General features: G+C 54.9%; 2 pseudogenes; one reads left to right on the forward strand and one right to left on the reverse strand.

Moving 5' to 3' along the window:
* Positions 1 to 4,242: 4,242 nt before the first annotated feature.
* LOC119111012 (uncharacterized) lies at positions 4,243 to 11,347 on the forward strand (annotated as a pseudogene).
* A 3,496-nt stretch (positions 11,348 to 14,843) lies between these two features.
* On the reverse strand, positions 14,844 to 15,340 carry LOC119111013 (trafficking protein particle complex subunit 6b-like; annotated as a pseudogene).
* Positions 15,341 to 15,618: the final 278 nt, after the last annotated feature.

Here is a 15,618-nt window from a genome sequence, read left to right on the forward strand (position 1 = left end):
CTGCCACGAGCTGACCGAGGCGACGGCCGAACGGACGGAGCGCCTGCTCTCCTGCGGCAATACCTGCCCCAAACTGGTGAGACGTGGCCCGAGCTAGCCGCACCGTACCGGAGCAGGCGGTGGAGGGGAGGCTCAGTCTGTGGCCCTGGCACTGTGTCTCAAGATGAGGGACTATTTGGATTAGGTTCGCTGATACTCTGAGGGTTCTCTAGTGCATACGCATATTGAACGGCCTTGGAAAGTTGATTTCAGTTGGCTTTTAACCCTCGGACTTTTTACTTAATTTGATATGTTAAGCGTCTGGCAGATATTTCCGCCATTGCACGTAACCTTATCCGTCGATTTCTTGAACAAAGCATTTCCATATTCTGGAGAACATTGGTCCTGGTCATTTCCTAAAGTGTGCAAGTAACTTCGCAAGTAATTCTTGATCCGCGCACGTGCTTCCGTGATTCTTCCACTGCGCCAGCCTCCCCGTACGTTAGCAGCCGTCCTGCTCGTCCTTCCGCACTGTGCTGACTCCCGGCCATCCTTCAGTCCGTCTCCTTCAACCCCCCCCCCCCCCCCAAGCCCAGCCGGCGGCGGCCACCGTGCCCCGAGGCGACTCGGCTGACCGGCTGCAATCGCTCCGGCAGCTGCCGTGCGGCCACCGGTGCGTCTCGGACTGCCACGCCGGCCCGTGTCCGCCGCCGGCCGACGGGTGCCCGGCGCGCGTGCGGCTGCGGTGTGCCTGCGGCCGTCGGAGCCGCGCCGTCGCCTGCCGCGACCTCGGCGCTCAGACCGGGCTCGACTGCGACCAGGAGTGCGCCGACAGACTGGAGGCGCAGCGCCGGGTCAGTACGGCGAGCGGGACCCGGCGGTCGCCCCGGCGTCGCTCCTCGCCAGTGTGCGTGTGGGAGACGGGATGTGGCAGAGCCGGCCGAGATTGTATGCAGATATGTATATATATATATATATATATATATATATATATGTATGTATATATATATATATATATATATATATATATATATATATATATATATATATATGAATTCTATGAGCTTGGTTTTCTGACTTGCATTCTCTCAAACTGGTGCGACATGCATTGCATTAGCTTTAAAGCTGTTCATTCTTGAAGTCAAAGCATTCAGAAGTACGCTGATGGTGTCCCAGGTACAAACATGGTGTGATGCAGGGGTAGGGCATGTAACCCAAAACGACTGGAGACAACCTTTAGTCGTCACGGGGGTTAACATACTTCACTGCTGTATGTCATCGCTGGTACTGACGATCGTGAATGCTGTTTCTACCCTACGCTGGGTCGCCATGCGAGTGGTAAACACCAGTGCAGCCCGTCGACGCCAATCAGAAGGTCCTGCGGCCGCGTGACCTCCCCTCTCCTGGTACGTCCTCTGTTCTCGTTTGCCGGCCGTGCCGTGACCGCGCCCGCCCGGCAGGAGCGGGAGGAGCGCGAGCAGGCCGCCGCCGCCGAGCAGGCAGCCCGCCAGCAGCGCGAGGTCGAGCTACTCGAACGGAAGTTGGGCGGCGGGCGGCGCCGCGAGCGCCGCCGACGCGAGACGGCCGCCGAGCCGACTAGCGCCGGCGCCGGACGGTGGGCAGCCGCCGCCGCCGGCCTGGTGGCCCTCCTGGCCGCCGCCGTCTATCTGCTCTACCAGTGAGCGAGCGCAGCTGCTGCACCGGCGAGGATGGAGGGCATGGGGACAACTGCCGCGCAGGGGACCGTGTCGCGGCGCGTCTTCGCCGCCGGCGTGCGGTCTAGGAGTGATTAGTTGTGAGTCTGCTGTACCAGCAGGCCGTGCTGAATCTGCTGCACCAACAGGGAAGCCCCTGGACCTCTGGATGTGGATGACCAGCGTGCGGGGCTGGGAGAGGGAGGGGAGGGGACGATGTTGGACCTCTTATGTTGGTAAGAGGGCGTTCGAAGCCTGCCGCGCCAGTGAGACGTGTTCACTCGGAGCGCCGAGAGCCGGGCTGGCTGCAGCTGGCGCGCCTCGGCGTGTCGCGCCAGCGGCTCAGGTGAGCGGCGGTCACTGGGCCCCGTGTCACGGACCGGCGGCCGTACTCCGCCGGCGGCACCGGCGCCGGTTGGCTTCCGTTGGCTTGGTTGGATTGCCCTGCCGCGGAGTAGCAGAAGCTGCTATTCCAGCACCGCTGCATAGACTGCACTTGAGTGGGGGCGGGGCACATCTCTCTGTTGAACGAGTTTCTGCACGCGCGGGGGGCACGGGTCACGCTGCAGGATCGGGTTCGCTCTGGGTGTTGGCGTTCGGTGATATGTTATCAGTGTTTTGTGTTGTCTGTTTCTCGCTACGCGGTTGGTAAACCTGGCGGAACCCACCTGTCAGTTGGCACGGGGTCGCGCTGTCGGGCTGTGCCCGGCAGGCGCAGGTGTGGACGCAGTCTGTGATAGGCCTCGGTGGCAAGAGGTCAGCGTCTCGCCCGCCACGAGCTCCCTTCAGTCTGGCAGAGGTGGGCGGGCGCGTGATGTGAGCCACGTCCGTTGCGTCGTGTTTTCATGAAGGCTGGGCGCGGCTCACTATTGCAGCATTGGACCGACCTGGTGGTTTGTTCAATACATTGACTGTACTCACCGCCCTGTTTGGAAAGAACGGCGAAGTTCGGATGCAGCAGCGCGTAATATCGGCTCCGCTCGTCCTGCCCCGGCTGGCAGGCGGGGCTGGACGGCGATCCGCCGTGCGGCGGTGGCCCTCAATGTAATCTGGGAGCCACGTGGTGTGGTCGTCCGACCGTGTATCGACTCAGCCCCGGGCAAAGTTCACCGGCCGCGGCGCTCTGAACAAATACCGCGCTCCGAGAGGGAGTGCCAAACTGCGACCGACAGATTCGCACAGAAACGTGGCGCTGGAGCGATACCATATGTCGCAACCCGTATAAGCGGCTGTTTGCGCGTCATTAAGCCGCTGCAAGGATGGGGAGGGGGGGGGGGAGCGGGCGAAAGGCGGTCGTCTCCCCCTTAAGGTGAGTGGTTCCTCGTGCTGCACTTCGGACGGCCTAATGGCCACCTCCCTCCGGGAGCCGCAAGCGAATTCAGGGAATCCTAAGCGAAACCACGAACCCTCTCAGACTGCGGGACCCGTCCGATCAACTGCCTCACCAGTTGGGGAAATCCCGACTCGTGCTTGGCCCGTTGCGGCCGTTTAACGGCACTGTGAACCCCGTTCTTCAGGTGCATTTGACAGCCAGCCTGGAGAAAACCGGGCGCGTTTTGAAGTATGTCAAAACAACTCGCGTAAATGACAGCTGGGCCAGGTTCTCTCCTGCATCGGTGGCCAAGCCATGTAAACATGCGGCCAGAAAATTGGGGGGTTACGTGCAGAATCACTTTTTATCAAATAATTGTCAGGAACACAGATGCTTCTAATTTACTTTGAATCTGATTTTCCTGGCTGTTATATTCAAATCAGCTAGAGTTTATCCCTATTTTTTTATTTTGGAATTTCATTTCGTGTGATGTGCAATAACTTCTGCTATTGGGCTAAGTTTTTTCACTTCCGACGTATCCGGAGGGACTTTTTAACCTTTGACCGTGGAATCTCAAACGTGTAGGTGTGGACACGCTCATCACTACCAGACTACGCGTAAATGTTCTTTCAAACCATTCTCTGTGTACCCCTCCACTTTTGGATATTAGCAGGATTTTTTTAGTTTTGGTTTTGTCGGCATTCGTGCTTTTTTGGTCGATAACAGCTGATCACCTTCATCCCAGGTTTTCGTTAAAAGACAATATGAGGTAATGCTATTGATATGCTATAAAAAATGCTCCAATTTTTTAAGATGTATCCAATGTGTTGTTATTTTCGGCCATTCTTGGGGCATTTTTCAAGTATTTTGGGTGTTTTGTGATGCCTGGACAATATATTCCAGTTATCATCCGCTGTCTCCGTATATCCATGGCATCCGTCGTCAGCTATTTTCGGAATGAGAAAATTCAATTCACGTTCACAATCTCCGCCGTGGGAGCTTACACTGGCTTGAGCTCGCGGAGTGCCGTCCACCCCCAGCGCAGTTCGTGGCTGCTCCCGTGCCATCGTAAGTTCGTTTTAAATGCTTCGTCGGTACTGTTTATTTCCGGTGCCAACGCCTCTGGTGGCAGCATCCGGAGGAGTTTCTGCCTGTCTGGCGTCTCCTCCCTGGGTGTGGGGCCTGGCTGCGCCCCTGGCTGTGCGCGGCTCGGGCGGCAGGCTCCGTTTCGGCCGATACGGCAGTCGGCGGCGCGGGTTCACCTCGTGGTCGGCGGTGCACGGCCGGTGGCAGGCGGCTCGCGGCAGTCGAAGTCATGAACAAGTCGCACCTGCCCGGCTTCGGCCTCGAGATCAAGGAGATCAAGTATGAGAGTGTGAGTACTCGGAAACAAATCAGACGCGGGTTCAGCTTCAGTTTAGTTCAGTTCAGTTCAGCTCAGCTCAGTTCAATTCAGACAGGCATATTTAGGACTTAAAAGCGATTCACTGCGAAGGGACCCGTTTGGGTGGCAACGGGACAGGTTGTCAGCGTGATTCAGTATGTGCCGCCGCTGCTGGTCACTAATCGTGATCGCTCCAGCGATTCGATCTACCTTGATGTAATAATGTCCGTGTAAAAATATTTGGGCAAGTGTCATTTGGCTGGAACGGCACTGCAGGAAGCACAAACTGGCTGAGATTGGGGTTGGGAGCCGATCTTGGTGCACCACGGGCGATAGGCTGCCCTCGCTGCGCTCTCATCGCGTCAGGACCATTTCCACCAAATCATGCTCGCCATAGCAACAGGGCGTCGCTCCCTTACCAGCGCCGCGCTTTTGTGAGTAAATACGTCACATACCCTTTGCACCGGGAACTGACGCCTCAGCTCTGTGCTGGCGGCCACCGTCCGTCAAGCAGGGCGATGTTGTGCGCAGGGCGTCGTCGTGTAGGCGTCGCGCCCGGCGTCGACGGGGAGCCGTGCTCGCATCGGCCCGCGTGGCTCGTCTAGCCATGCCGGCAGCGCTCGGCCTCGGACATCACCGGGGATGTCATCACCACACAAGGCCAGGGACTCGGTGCGGGTCGGACGAGCTCGGGACAGAGCTTCAGACGGGAGGAGCGGGTCCCGAATCACCCGTGACGCATGCACACGGCCGCTGTTGGTGTTCGGCGCCAGTGCTGGCGAGGACGACCTCGTACTTGGGTGTGCGACAAACTGACCCCTGTCCGGTCGCGGCGGTTTTCTCCTCAGTTCCTGGACTGGTTCGTCGCTCTGCGGCCCATCAGTGAGGCCTGGGAGGCGCAGCCCACCTTCCTGCTCTCCGAGTACGCCTACTTCGCGCTGGCGATTCTTACTCTATCTCACTGTGAGTTTACTGCATATTACTGCTCTTCGAGTGTGCCTATTTTGCGCCGGTAACACTCTGCTAGCCCTATGTCGCATTAAGTGGACCCATCTTACTCCTGGAGTATGCCTACATGCTCCTCGCGTTTAATATACGAACTCTGCACCAAATTTGCATTGTTCCAAGGTGAGCTTAATGCTCCTTCTCCTCTTGGAGAACGGATGGGCGATGCTCACCCTCAAGAGACCCTCACCACCCTCAATCTCGCCCTCGTGTGGCGACGCTCATCCCCTCACCTTTGGTGAGCTCGCCCACTTTTCTACTCTACGAGCATACGTACATTACTGTATGTATTGCTGCGTGATCCCAGGCGATTCGCGAGATGATTCAGGTACCCCTTGCTCACACCTGCTATGCTAAGTATAGGGTACGCCTAACTCAAATAGCATCGTTTGTGCACGCACATCCATGTCGTATGCGAAGTCAGAGTTGTGAGCGCATGGTGATCCTTGCGAGAGGAGTCAGGGGGCACGATTGTTCTTCATGCTTCGGCTGTTAATTCCTATTCACATGGCATGTTCCGCATCGGCTCTCGCTGTGACTACCGCCACCCGAAGTAGGACACCATCGCACCGTTATTCCCAACACAATGTGCGGTCCTTTGCGTTTGAGTGGCAAGGTGCCGACAGGTGGTTATGTTGCAGCATTTTACCTGGGCGGACGCTGGCCCTACATGTGGCTTGGCTCCCTGATCCACGGCCTAGTGATCGAAAACATCTCCATGAACATCCCCGACATCGAGAACTACTGGCAGTCGCAGACGACCGTCGTCTTTCTGGGGCGGAAGATGCCCCTACATATCATGCTGATCTGTGAGTCTTCCGCGAACGCTTTGTAGTCTTGAAGCCGAGCCGCCTAACTGCACATCCTGACAACTACGGTAGAAACGTATCGAAAAACTAGCCGATGCTCATCATCTATCAGCAGAGAAAGGCGGTAGCCCCGCTTTGGCTTGCCAGCATTCCCTTGCGGTGTCTGGTTGGGTGTGGACTGACCTGTATCTGCTGACGCCGCCGCCCGATCCGACGCAGATCCGGTGATGGAGTACCCCCGCCCACTACGCCGTGGCCCACCTCCGGCTGCCCCGCTACGCGCAGGCTCTCATGGGTGAGTCGGCGGCAGCGGGCCCTCAGAACGCGGCCGGCAGCGGACGGCGGGTTCTCAGAACGCGGATAGCGGCCAGCAGGTCCTCAGAACGCGGGCAGCGGGCAGCGGGCCCCCAGAACGCGGACAGCGGACAACAGATCCTTGGAACGCGGGTAGCAGGGCCCCAGAACGCGGGTAGCGGGCCCCAGAATACGGGTCCTCAGAATGCGGGCAGCGGGCCCCAGAACGCGGGTAACGGGCAGCGGGTCCTCGAACGTGGGCAGCGGGTCCTTGAACGCGGGCAGCAGGCCCTGAGAAGGCAGCAGCGGACAGTGAGTCCTCAGAACACGGGCAGCGGGCCCTCAGAACGCAGGCAGCGTGCAGCGGGGCCTCAGAACGTAGGCAGCGGGCAGCGGGTCCTCAAAACGCGGGCAACGGTGACACATCATTCGAACTTCCAGCATCGCTCGAACTTCTAGCTGCCGGTCATGATCCACGCCAGTGCATGATCCTGTCACTTCACGAGAGCGCCCAGCGAGATCGGACAGGTTGTTTTGCCGTGGCAGTCAGCAGTGATATACGGCGCTTGGGCAACATGAGCAGGCCCGGCTCATACATGGCGCGCAGCCGTCACCTGATCATATGTCGACCCAGCGTGTGATCTGATGCGCCCGACGCGGCTGGCCGGGAAGCAGTCCCGCCTGAGCCCTCGAGTCTCTCAGAGGCGCCCTTTAGATACACCCATCTCCTTGGTGCGGTTTCCCGACCCAGCAGTGGCCAATGTACCAAGCAGATATTTAGGTTTTAGCAGCTGTATCTCTTGCCGTGCCCAATTCCTTTTTTGTACCGTCTTAAGGACAATTGTGTTTTGTGTTCCATCTTAATGGGGTCCTTCCGTTCAAACCACTCGAGTGCACACTTCCTTATGCCCCATGTCCGGGTTAGCGTTGTGAGCGAGGGCGTCGTGTCCTCTCTGCCCAGCCGGTCTGCTGGAGGTGCTGATGGACCTGCCGTACGACATCATGTGCGTGCGCTTCCTGCACTGGACCTGGCACGACACCGACCCCAACATCTACGACCGCCACTACTGGGTGCCGTGGAACTCGTACTACTTCCACCTATCGTTCGGCGTATCGTTCTACTTCTTCCTGCAGCTGTGAGGCGCGTGTTCACCGGCGACGACTCACACGGCCACCACGGAGGGTAAGGCGGCGGCCGGGTGGCCCGCAGAGCTGCATGACCCGGCGTGTACACTGGGGGAGCCCTGCCAGTGGGCCCCAACGCCGGAAAAGCATTTCATTGGGCCTACTGTTGTGCATGGAAAGAACGTGTGCAAACGCGGGAGCCCTTATCACTAGACTTGGTCACTAGGCTCACTAGGCATTAAGCCAGGTCAGAAACAAGTTAAGTGACGGGCCAGACTGGGTCTGCACGCGCGGTTGTCCACTGATTTTGATCCAGTTTCGTTGTGACGCGGTATCATAGGTCACGTTCTCCTCGGTTATGACCGATACATGATGCTGTGACCATGCGGAGTAGGCAGCGGCCTGACTTTGTCCGATGGCTCGCATGCCCCACTGGCCCGCTGACGACCTCGTCGGCTGTACTGTGCCCATGTCCGACCGGGAGTCACCCTGGTGTGGGCAGGGCTCCCCGAACATGACGCCCCTCCCCTCCCGGAGCGCCGCTCCCGTCTCGGGTCGGGGCGCCCTGTCATTGGCGAACCGTCCCCATCAACGCTGTACCCGCGCCTGCGCCCGCCTCCCAGGCCGCCCCTGCGTCCGGCAGGTTCGGGTCGGGAGCTGCTCTGCGCCCTGATGGCCGGCGTGTGCCGGCATGCCCGGCGGGGTGCTGCAGTTCCTGCCGCTCTACCACCCGCTGCAACGACCTGTGCGGCGTGCACTCAGAGAACACGTTGCTGATGATCGCCGCCCTGTATGCGCTGCTGGTGTGGTGCGCCGACCGACGCGCCGACGACGGCTCCCGACCCCGGCCAGGTCAGCCCCCCCCCCCCCCTCCCCCCTCCTCGGCGCGCACTCAGAGAACACGCTGCTGATGATCGCCGCCCTGTACGCGCTGCTGGTGTGGTGCGCCGACCGACGCGCCGACGACGGCTCTCGACTCCGGCCAGGTCAGCCGCCCCCCCCCCCCCTCCAGCGGCGCGGCGGCAGCCGACCCCCCCCCCCCCTCCTCTAGTGGCGACTCACTGCGGCACCGCCTCACTAGCATCTGGTGCGAGCGGTAGTGAACCTCTGTTGGTATTTGGAAGTAGGTCGTGTAATTCTTGACATTGTATAACTCACTCGCCGTCATAACTTGCAGCATTTGACCTTATAATATGTTTTTGCGAAGACATCAGTCGCACCCTCCCCCCTTTAAGGCGTAGTGTCATCTTGCAGTTTTACATTGGTGAATTGTAATTGATGTATTATTAGGTGTGCTGTGGAATGCAGGAATCACACAACAGGCGTATCTAGTAGCCATTGTGAGATTCTTGTAATAACCGACCTTCAGTATGCCACGCTTTACTGTTAAAAGCAAGCGCTAATGACAAGGACCGATTAAGGCTTTTTATATGAAAATTTCTATTTTATGTTTCGAAGAGTTTGGCATCATTGCTTGCGTCACAGGTATCGACATTTTTACATCAAAACATGAATTTGGCGGTGTGTTTCGTGAGTGCTGACATTTTTCAGTTAAGTAACGACTGCAATTGTCGATAATGTTCCAGTGTTGTAGTGCTGGTTGCAAATCAACCCCGTGTGTCTTTTCCCGTTTTCACTAGGCGCTGTACTCGATCATTGTTAACATTTGCATTGTTTTTCGGTAGGCCAAACGAATCGCCCATACTTGATCACATTCTGCTTGCTGCTGCACTATTCGGTGTACTGGTGCATGGCCGTATTCTTCAACCCGGAGGACGAGGTTTCCATAGGCCTCCACGAGAAGGTCGGCCCATGTGACGTGTACCAGGACGTCCACACCGCTTTCGGCATGGTAAGTATCTGCAGTCGTGGTCAGATATGTCGGCATCTTGCAGATTGAGAACTGCTTAAGGGTCATTTATCAGCTATGTTACACACTTTTGGTCATTTTCCATCCCCTACTCCATGAGTACGAACTAGTTGCGTTGGGCGATCCCCCCCCCCCCCCCCCCCTCTCTGGTTACCCTGTGTTAAGCGTAATGTCCCCAAAACGCAACGATCATTTGGCTCGTAAGTGAGCTAGATGCGAAACAAATGACGGGCATGTTCCTTGTCATGAAAAGAAACCGATGACATTTGAGTTTATGGATTGATTCGCTTCTAAAAGATGCTCGTGCTATTAGCCGCCACACCTGGGCGTCGCGTTACACTGTTCCAGACCTCCCCATGCCCTTAACGCCGACACTACGATGGCGTTAGGCTCTGCCAAAAACGTCCCCTCCGCTTTTGACGCAATTTACGGGCGGCCCCTAATACGTAATTATGTCAGAAAGCATACATCATCAGTGGCTACCGATATGAGCAATGCATGATCTGCTTCTCTTCTGTGCTTCGTGGTAAGGCAGGCAAGCTGGTTAGTCTTTGGATTCGAGATCAAATTGGTAAAGATCTTACAAACTGCAATGATGCACAGTGGCATGGCAATGTTACCATTTTGCATGTTAACAATGTTGGTTAAGATACCACCCTTTGAACCACCATTAGTCATGTCAGATATTGATAGGAGTATATATAGATACCAGATAGGAGTAAAAACGGGCAATATTGGGGTCATGCATTGGTCACCTTCGCTGAGCAAATGCTCGGGCTGGGCTCCCAACCTTGCCGGGCATGAAGCCGACTCATGGCTGGTGGCCGCGGCATGGTCTCAGTGAGAGCAGGTGTTGTGAGGAGGAAGGGGAAGGGGGGGGGGGGGGCGGTAAATGAGAGTGGGGGAGTTGACATACACAACAAAGCGCTACAATTTAACGCTCGTTTTCCGGCGGTCTCCATTCTCACTTGTTCACTCTCCAGTCATGTCTCTGCGCTGGTTCGTCCACTTGCAATCCATCTTCTGGCGGTCTCAAGACGTGGTTCGTCCAGCATCTGGTCATGCTTCCATGTATGTGCCGTCCGCCACCCTCCCGCGTCTCCACCGTGAACCCGTCTATTTGTCGGCTTTGTCTCCAATCCCTAACTCGCCTGTTCACCGGCTCTGATTCCACTCCCTGACTCGCCTTTTCGTCGGCTGTGTCTCCACTCCCTAACTCGTCTATTCGTCGGCTGTGTCTCCACTCCCTAACACGTGTATTCACCGGCTGTCTCCACTCCTCAATTCGTATTTTCGTCGGATGTGTCTCCACTCCCTAGCTTGTATATTCTTCAGCGGTGTCTCCACTCCCCAACTCGCCTATTTATCAGCGGCGTCTCCACTCCCTAACTTACATATTCGTAGGCTGTCTCTCCACTCCCTAACTCGCCCATTGCTTATGTCTCCGCTCCCTAACTCGTTCGTTCCGTGCTCGTGTCATCCCATCGAGCATAACTCGTCGCCTGTCGCCCATACCACCCACGCAACCAAACCCATCTCACCAAACCCAACTCACGTGCCGCCGACAGACCCTGAAGAAGCGCAAGTACCTCTGCGCCACCGACTACGACGAGGGCTACTTCGACTTCCACTGCCTGCCGGACGGCCGGCGGCCTGCGCACGGCGCCCGCTGGTACACCGCCTGCGGCGTGCCCTTCACCAACCGCGCCGAGTACGTCTCCATGGTGTCGGCCGTCTGCGTGTTCGCGCTGCTCGTGTTCTACCAGTGTCTGTTCCGCTCGGGGCCGCAGGTGCAGCCGGCGCGACAGCAGAAGATGAAGCGGTTCTGAGGCGCGCGGGCTGACGCCGCCGGTCAATACACGACGCCAGGTCGCGTGGGGGATGTTGTATTATGAAGAGGCAGACGGAGGCGTTCACTGAGCTGACACGGGGCGCGTGGCGCATAAGGTGACCTTTTTATCATGTCATACAATGTACTCTTAACGTATGAAGGAGACCGAAAACGATGACTCAGGTTGCAAACAACCCCTTATCACCCTGAGCAGCTGACGTGGGCTATTGCTGCAGGTAACAAACACCCGTGTGGAATACGAAGCACACCTACATAATCTAACATCAACTTTTGTCCAGGCCCTGTTGTGAGGGTAGGCAATGCCTCGCGTCTGGTTCTGTGCTGTTCCATTTCTATTCCCTGGGTACTTTCGCCTTGCTGAGCCTCAGATTATCCCGATCTACCAGAACGGAAAATATCATATTCGGCCTAAACTACGCCGAATACAGATATCTAACGGCGCCGGGTTGTGACACGCTGGAGGCGTATAGTAGCGAGCACCGACACTCAAAGACTTGCGCAGCTGAAAGCCGTCCTATGGGAGCTTCCCTGGGGTTGCAGCGGACCAGCACCGTTGCTATGCTGAGACGAGCGAACAACACCGTTGCTATGCTGAGACGAACGGACAATACCGTTGCTATGCTGAGACGAACGTACAACACCGTTGCAATGCTGAGACGAGCAGACGGCCGGTTCAGAGGGAAAAGTTCGTGGGAGCTTCACGGTCAGACACGCCAGAGACACTGCCCATTCATGTCGAGGATATGTTGTCAGGGTCCAGGCCAGGTTCTCGGTGAAGTATTACGGCCAATAGGGGCCTGCGTGGATGGAGAATGGCGTGAAAGACGCGTTGTTGCTATCGTTGCCCTTGACTGGGATGGCCTGCGGTCAGTGGTAGCTGTCACGCTAAAGGTCGGATGACGCCAGAGGGCAGGCCGGATCGTGCCCGGTATTGAAGCACGTTTTTCGTTCGCCACTAAATCCCGTCAATGACCCGAAATTTCGCGATCGGGTGATAGGCCGGGCTCACGAGGCAATGTATTGCTTAGCGCGAACTCCGGTCCCAGAAACCAATCCAGTCATACGTTTGAACTCAATCTTAACAAAACGCAACCGCAGACACTTGTCGGTCAGCCCACGTGACCAGCACCGAGTGTCAAGAGGATGACACGACACATGACAAGTGCGAGCCACGTGATAAGACAGTTGCTAGCGACATCTATGGTGCGTGGCGATGGCACGGCGTTTTGATACGTAATAGTAGGTGGCGCTGCATTCAACCCGCCACTTCGACCACTGCCGGATCCTGGAAAGGCCAACAGTCTGGAGACTGGCACCTTTTGCTCTGGACGCCCGCGCTTGAGGGCAAAGGCTGTGTGATATACACTGAGCCGGTTTATGTTTCATTTTTCGACTAATTACGAACGGCGGCGGCATTAATCGAATATCATCGTAGCGACGCTAAACGGCCAGCATAGTGTTATCTTTGCTTCGCTCGACCAAAGAAAAGTTATCCCGCTCGTATTTCCTCCCCACCAACTCATCTTGAGCCCACGCAGTGCTCCTTCTCTGAGGGGCCAGCTGCAGCTGTCAGCCATCATACCTTCCCTGGGTGGCCCGCTGCGGCCGTCAGCCATCAGCGGACTTCGGTGTCACCCAGCAACCCGTCCCGAGCACCCCCACAAACCCCAAAGGTGCACAGCACTGCAGCAGCAGTCGCAGATGATAGCAGCTTTGCTGAACCATCGCCTCCCTGTCATAGCCCCTAAATCGCTATGGCTAGCGGGAAGGACTCTAATCCAAACCAAACCAAAACCAAGTACTATTAATAGACACTGCCATCGACCACACTTGCCAACCTGGCGTCGATTTAAACGCACTGACTGTTGGCTGTCCACGTCTGCGACAGCCATTTCACACCACGTTGCGGGCCCCGTCCATGCGTGGGTGGGACACCAATGTTCTCTAGGTCGTCTGTAGAAGTTTCTTCATGCCCCTCGACCGTCACTGTGATAACACCCGATCAGAAGCCTGCCCAGTGGGTTCATGACGTACGTCACAGTCATGGAGTCGGGCGTTCCGGCAACTGCTGCAGCTCTCACGATCCTCTGCTATGCACCGAATCTAACATGTTGGTTACAATTTATTTTGGTTTGTACAAGACCATGATCTTCTAAGCCTCCAATCACTCTTTCAAGTCTTTGTGCTAGATTGCAAAAAACTGACCAGTAGCACCAAGCGACCAGTGGGACACATTAGCATGTGTATTCTACCACTGTTGTGTGCACTTTGTTGTCAGGAACTGCTACCAATATCCTGTTCCCCAAAAATTGCAAATTGGAATTATTTTGAAGACATACTTGTGATGAGCATGAAAGCCCTTGAGCTCCTAGCTTTTCAGCATTGTGAGTGTAGAGTTTGTCTGCTGACAGTTATCAATCTTCAATATACCAGGATAGGTACTAGTTAAACAACATTATCAAGTAAACATTGGTGTACTTGGGGACAGTGTGACTTAGCTGCACAATGTTACAGTGACAAGATCATCTTCACAAGATCACTGCTGAAAGGTGAGTATGACAATGCAAACAATAGTTACTCGATAATATCATTAAACCAGTGCCCCCCAACCTAATGTTGGCCAACAGCTGTCAGTATAATAATTATTGAACTCATTACTTCAAAAGGCCCTCTGTCATTCCTTGTATCCATGACAATGGGGCTAAATAACTTTATGATTTGATAGGGGCACATCATAGTCAGCTTTGGAATATCTCTGACAGTTTAATTTACTCAGCTACCAACATGCATCAGCCCCAGTGTAAACATAGTGTTATGTGCTCATTGGAGGCCTATTAAGGCAGAAATGCTGGCAGGCTTTCTATGCTGGCAGTCTCATAACTAAAACAGCAGCGAGCTGTGCTTCACTCAGAGGCTGTCCTGGAGTTTCAGTAGATGTAAATCATGTCACATTGTTGAGATTTTTTGCTACTTATCAGTTCTAAACATGTTCCAACCCTGCTGGTTTAGTGGTATTGATTGTAACTCAGACTGCAACATGGTGTTAAGCATGTGTTTCACCAATGTGTCACCCAGACCAGGAGCTGCATGGATTATAACATTAATTGTAAGGCTTCAGGGCATATGCCTGCCTGACAAAACCAAGGCAATAATGCCACTTCAGTATAAAACTGGTGTTAGCACGTTCAGAAAATATTGAAGAAAAAGGTTGCACGCAAAACATTTACAATGTATTGTTTTTGCATGGTTCTGAGACATACTATGTAAGCATAACACTTATACAACAGGAATGGTCATAAAACATATTTATGACCATCTGCCCAAGCCCAGTACAATAACACATCATACAAAGTAAACAAGCAAGATCTATCACACAATGTCCTGTTTTGTAAGAGTTCACATTGGCCAGATGGCTACAGCTGGTCATTCTCCAAAGTGCAAGAATTGCTTTCTTGAAATGACAGGAAAAAGCAGCATCAAATGCCTGATCATAACCAAACATCTTGCTCTGGTAGAGTTTTAAAAAACAGCACTACTTCTTTGTACTTGAATGTGAAACTTGCACGCAGGCATGTGGGTGACTTCCGCAGTAACAACACAGTTCAGGACCCAGGTTGGATAAAGCTCCTCTCATCATTCCACACATGTATGCAAGGTACTTTGGGGCTTGACTCCAGGTACTGCTTTCCAGCTGACATATTTGCCAGAAATCTGAAGCGATTGTACAGCAGCACATACACACCTTGGTGATTCGTGCGGAGGTTATCAATCTGCTTTCGATGAATGGCGAGCCAGAAATCTTTGCAGATGAATTTCATTGTATCCAATCATCTCTTTGAATCTGGGCCACTCTCGGGTCAGCCTCTCCACGATCCTGTACCCTGCAGCAAACCCTATCCTCTCCAGTTGGAGACAGCATTCTGGCCACCGCCTCTTTCTTGGTTTCATGCTCATTTCGATGATAAATGCAACAATTTCGTTGTGGAGAGAAACTCAAACAATGCTTCTTCTGCCATACTGCAGCTGCACTTCTTCGGGAGCTCGTTTACGTGCAATCCGGGGTTCCCTGCCAGCCAAAAGAGATCTACCAGGGATCCTGATAACGCGCAATTTAAAGATTCACGAAGTCGTCACTGATGGCCTTGCCACTGGGAGAGGATATTTCCAGGACTGACTGTCCAAAACCCTCCCACAATGCCACCACGCACAGGCAATAACTCACGTCAAGCCAAAAATATCCACTGTCGGTTATGTGTTTTGCGTACACATCGGCGCAATGCGCTGCTTTCGGAGG

This window comes from Pollicipes pollicipes, unplaced genomic scaffold (genome assembly GCF_011947565.3).
Source record: "Pollicipes pollicipes isolate AB1234 unplaced genomic scaffold, Ppol_2.1 Scaffold_7255;HRSCAF=8741_pilon_pilon_pilon, whole genome shotgun sequence".
Taxonomy (NCBI): Eukaryota; Metazoa; Arthropoda; class Thecostraca; order Pollicipedomorpha; family Pollicipedidae; genus Pollicipes; species Pollicipes pollicipes.